Raw genomic sequence first — 5,835 nt, forward strand, 5'->3', positions numbered from 1 at the left:
TCTGACAACTTTCCTTTCTTGGAGCTCTGGTGTTGTTGCTGAGAGTCAGGCAAGTCTTTGCGTGGGGGCTTGATTGGGCGGCCACTCTCTCTACGCATAGGGGGAAGACGTGCTGCCTTGGGCTCAAGACTCCCGGGGGGCTAGCTGCAGAACCGGGAGCCAGGATGGCCATAGGGGTAGGTGTGGTAGTATCTGCTTTCCGCTTTACGCCTTTTTTCTTCGTAAGGGGCTGGGCTGGGGGAGCTGCAGACACAGCAAGGAGCGGGGGTCCAGCAGAGCGTAAGGACTTGAGAAGGGGAGAAGAGATGACTGACGGGTGGGGAATGTTGAGGACAGTGGTAGGTATCTCAGGTGGTGGAGTATACAGGGCTGTATGAGACAGAAGAAACTGCAGGCACCTGATGGGCACTGGTGATGCTGCCCTGGAGTGCTGCCAATTTGGCCCCCTTCTTGTGGCTATTCTTAGGGATGGTCACCACAAGCTCTTGTTCCTCTTGTGGCATTGATGCCACTTTCTGTAGGAAGATCTTTTCCAACGTTTGTGCCATTAGGACAATATCATCAGTGGGCTTGTTGTAGATATAACAATTGGTAAACATAGTGTTGAAATCCTGCATACACTCTGAGGCAGCCCAATAATAGTTGTTTTCAAGTCTCCTCTTAATAGTACCCATGTCCATAGGCTGTTTTATAATCTTGTGATAATCCGGCAGACCCAGTTTGACGGCATCCACAGGCTGCCTGGAGGGCCACGCAAACTGATGTTTCCACAGAGCCTTCATCACCACCACCATGGACTCTGAAAAACAAACTGAGGGTTCTAGAGGGGAGGAGGACGGGTTAGTCCGGTGATGGGTATTAAGGAAGGCACGTTCTGCATGGAGCACTGGGTGTTATACACAAACAATGAATCATGGGACGCTACATCAAAAACTAATGATGTAATGTGTGGCGATTAACATAACAATAAAAAATTTTTTTTTAAAAAGTATGCATTACTGGTCTCTTGAAACACATTGCCAGCTAATATCACAACATCTTCCCCTAGTTATTAGCTTTTAAATGTTTCCTTTTTTTTTTCTATGAACTCAAAACCAAATCTAATAAACATTTGGTTTCAAGCAAAGAATAAAGAATTAAGTAGTGAACTAAAAGTTACAAATTAAAATTAAGAGTGATACCAATGTGGACAAAAAGAAAACTTTAATTGATAGATACATAACCTCTGGGCTTTCAAAGAACTCCAGTCAGTCAGCATGACACATATATAAGTTTTATAAACATAATTTCTTTTTATTTTACTACATAGTAGCATTAGGATATACTTTCTTGACTGTAATAATTGCTTGCAGTTAATTACAAATGAAACAGAAGTGCTGGTAATATTGGAGACTTGTACTCTGCATAAAACTGGAAATTACTGCTATTACTCTTGGTTGCTAGAGAATATTAGGTCATAGATGCTAATTAGCAGTTCATAGCCCTCCTACAGGGGGGAAATCTCATTACTGCATGAAACTGTCTTGCTAGCCAAACGCACCACGCATGGCACTCTGACCATTTTTGTTTGTGCAATTAAAAGGTATAATAAAACTAAAGATTTGCTTTTTTTTTTTTTTTTGTGAGAAGGAAACCAAGAAAGCTAACCTACACAGTCTCGTATTTGTTCACTGTTTCTAGAAAAACAGTTGTATCACATTCTGAGCCTCATAGTCAATGTGCAGGGACTGATTAAAAACAAAAAGACAGAAGTTTTAATCAACACAAGACAGAAAAAAGGTCTCCCACTGAATATCTGTTCCCAAAACAAAAAATTTAGAGAACAAAAGCATATGTGGGATGGGAGAGAAATGAGAATGATTCCAGGACTTTCCTGATGTGTAATTTATCATACAGTCACACACACACACACACATACACACAACTAGCCCTAATAAAAGTTATACACATACCTGTATATAACCTTTTGAAGTCTGTTTATATATATGCACATGTATACATGCCCATATATATGAATATGTATGTATGTATATATATAGTCATTTGTATAGTCTTTTTTAATACAGCCAGATCCCTCAAACAGGAGACATTTCTTGGGCTTGTTCTGGATTTTTTTTTTCCTGAAGGGAACTTTTAATACTATGATTTATTAAAATATTTCCATCTCCCACAATACATAAATATTTTTACTAACCACATAATCATTTGGAGAAAGGGTGTATTCAAAGAAAGAGGAACATGTTAAAACTCTGATCTGAATTTACTTATTTCTACTAAGGCAAATGAATTTAGATGATGCATAAATCCTAACTGCTTAGTCAAATTAGGTTTTATATTGAAATATAAACTATACTTGTATTGAAAAAAAGAATATTAATTTTTTTATATTTCTATTTTGGGACACATGTGAATGCACACACACACACACATGAAAACTAGTGGTCTAGAAAATTCCTTAATGAGTGAGACAAGAAACCTAGGAATAAATCAGAGCCACGGGAATATATGAGTTTTTTATGTTAAAGAAGACATATTCATTTCTTCTCAGTGTAATGACATATCCCACTATTAATTGGGCTCTTTTCTTTTCCCAGAAATGGTACATCCATTTTCACCTGTGGAAGTAAAATTAATTAAAGGAGCAATAACTTGCAAAAATTGGAAGAGTAAATCTTTCTTCTCTGTATGGCATCAGAGGGTCCATGTGATACGAAATGTCTTTGCCCTCCTACTAAGCTCTTGTCAAGCCTTAACATAGGCCTGCATCAGCTATAAATGAACTCCAAGTTCATTTAAACAAAGGAGAGAAAATTGAAAGTTTAGTAAGAAATAGTGGGGGAAACAGGCTAACTCAGAAGTTAGGAGGTAGAGAAGTGCTAACAGTGTCCTGTTTTAATTTACATACTTCAAGAGGATTAGCTTCCCTGCTTTCTTGAACTGAATCAGACCTACATTATGGATGGTCTCAGTTCCAAATACTCTGACCCCTTGCCTCCATGAAAGCACTCTACTTGTCCGACTACAGGCTACTGTTTTTACACTCAAATGTATGACACCGTTGCCATGATACGTGTGGTACCTACAGACAAAATAATGGAACATTGATCTTTCCTTTTGTTTTATTTCACAGAAATACATGTTAATTGAAAAAAATCATTAAGAAATTCAGTGAAGATGAAAATTCTCAATTTCCATAACAGAAATAATTATCCAATATTTTATAAACATCTGTCTGCCTCTATCCATCTATCTTTCTAGCTAAAAACAACTATTGCAACACCTTATCTTTATAGGGTAATTTACAGTTCACAGGTACTTTCAAATTTTGATCCTCACAATAATTCTGGGAGGAAGAACCCTATAAGATTGTGTGTTGGTGTGTGTGTGTGTGTGTGTGTGTGTGCATATGTATGTGTGTATCTTATTTATCGTCTTACTCTACCAATTGTCCCACCTGTTCCATCTAAAGCAAAGGTTAATTACATTTCTGTGGAGCTATCCAGTGGAAGGCTACTTTTTTCCCACTAAATTATAACAGAGTAAATTAGAGGTTTTCAGAACTTCACGGTTTTGATTGATGAATTCATTAATTCACCTTTTCAAAGTGAGGACTCACGCTTTAAATATTTTATGTACAATTTGCATGTTGGCATTTTTTAAGGGCTTTTTTAAAAAGATTAGACAGTCCTCAAGACAAAAGTCAAGCAGTCACCTTGGAGGTATATGAGGGCAGCATTTTCTTTCCTGCCTTTCTGTGCCCTGAAAAAGAGTCTGTCCTGGTATCTCCAAAACTTCCTTATTTTATGACTTTGGGACAAGAACAACTATGTTTTATGAGATACTAGAGTTTCATTTCCCAAAGTGAAATTCTCTTTGTATCAGGGTAGATGTGGAGACTATTCGACAGAGGTTTGGCTGGCGGGTCACCCCACATAGCAACATTAGCTAATGCATGGTCATGGCATTGCCATTCTCTACATGAAACCTTTTCATCCAAGTTTTATGCACTTAAACATATTCTATATCCAGTCATTGATGTATAGGCCTCTCCCCACCCTCCCAAGACAACTAAGCATGTGCCTGTAAACTCTGCTGAGAACAGACAGGGTCTTTCAGTCCATTGAGCACATTACTTCTGATTTAAGGACCCAAGCATCATCCAAATAGATAATATCACATCAGAAAAATGGATCCTATAAGCTGTATCCTTGTTTTTTCTCTCATCAAATCTTCCTGTGAAATATTACATTTCTTCCTGTCCCTCCCCCAACACTCTTTACCTTATTGTGGCTACTTTTGAGAATCAGTGAAGAAATAAAGGTATTTATAAAAGATGTGTTCAGTCTCCCTGTCCCCCATCCAGCTGATCATGATTAAGCTTGATTTTTAAAAAACAGAAATAAAAAGAGAGGGACAATCAATACGATTAAGTAATAGTAAATGACTGTTTACTCTTAACAAATAGTAAATAGCAAAATGCCTGCTTAGTCTCCCATCTAAAATCATATGAGGTAAACATAAATGGGTATGCAAGTACATATCTTGGAATATTGCAGGATAAGTCACATAAAGCAGGCTTTCTTTAAAAACATCTCAACAATAAAAGAGGAGTATATGTTTAATGCCCCACCTGCTTAATGCAACCTCAACCCACATTGGTTCACACATGCAGAATATTAAGCAGGGATCTAATATAATGACTGAGGATTTTCAAGACATTGAAGGAAGAATTGTTAATGATATATGGAGTTTCAACCTTATTAAAATCTGAGGCAATATTTATGCCTCTCCCTCTTGGTGAGTCCATCCTATTGCTGCACACAACAGCGTGTTCCTGGCCTCATTCTCAGTCCTTAATTTGTACTTGAAAAACATGTACGTGTTGAGCCAGATGCTCCCAGTGCCTAAGGTAACTCTGTGATAAATTAGGCACTTGAGAAAACAGGATTAACTCTTTCACTAAGAGTTCTGCATAGAGGCCCACTCCACTTTATATAAATGTGGGATCTGAAAATCTAGCTCTGTCAAAAAGACAATTAGAATTTACTATAGCTTCACATTCCGTGCAGCCTTTTTAATGCTTATAAAAATGCTCTTACTAACCAAAACTTCTTTCCAAATAACTCTTCAGGAATTTGTCTACTGGGTAAAGCTACATACTTCTAAAATGAAGAATATCCTCTAGTGTCCTGGGGTGGGGTGGGGGGAGGAACAACTGTATTTCCCAAATGAGCCCATCCTATTTTTAATCCATGATGTTAATAATATACATTCACAGATGAGGCATCAGGAGGCTGATCGCTAACTGTCAATGGAGTGTTCGGAGCAAAGTCTCACCTGCCTCACCCATAGGGCCTCTTTTATTTGAATTCAGAAAAACTAAATTACTGTGTTATTGAAAATGTTTCACTTCTACTTTTTCAAAGACGGGAGACGCTCTTTTCTTTCATGTTCTCTCTTTGGATCAAATGGCTGACTTGACAATGTCGGCCTCATGTAGACCTCATCTAAGCTGTTTGTAATCTTCAGTGTGTTTGAGTCACACTTCTAATACTCTAATTTTGGCAGCATACTTCAAGGGATTAAGAGGCTCAAAACAACAGTGAACAAATCAGCAGTAATTACAACACAATGGCCATTACAGCACAACAATATCACAGAGTGTCTTCAAAAGCATCCTAATTGCACACTTCATTTGGCTACCCTTTTGCATCATGCTGAGTTTTTGAGCAGGACCGTCTTTAGCCCTGACCATTTAAAATACTCATGAAGCCAAGTTCTTTCAAGCCCCAGCAAACTCACGTGGAATTCTATATCCCTCCACCTTTTCAACCT

General features: G+C 38.0%; 1 pseudogene; it reads right to left on the reverse strand.

Moving 5' to 3' along the window:
* LOC102731948 (bromodomain-containing protein 2 pseudogene) overlaps nt 1-811 on the reverse strand; it is a 73,521-nt pseudogene extending 72,710 nt beyond the window's left edge.
* Between the last annotated feature and the right edge of the window lie 5,024 nt (nt 812-5,835).

Source organism: Leptonychotes weddellii, chromosome 4 (genome assembly GCF_054177405.1).
Source record: "Leptonychotes weddellii isolate Sample4059 chromosome 4, ASM5417740v2, whole genome shotgun sequence".
NCBI lineage: Eukaryota > Metazoa > Chordata > Mammalia > Carnivora > Phocidae > Leptonychotes > Leptonychotes weddellii.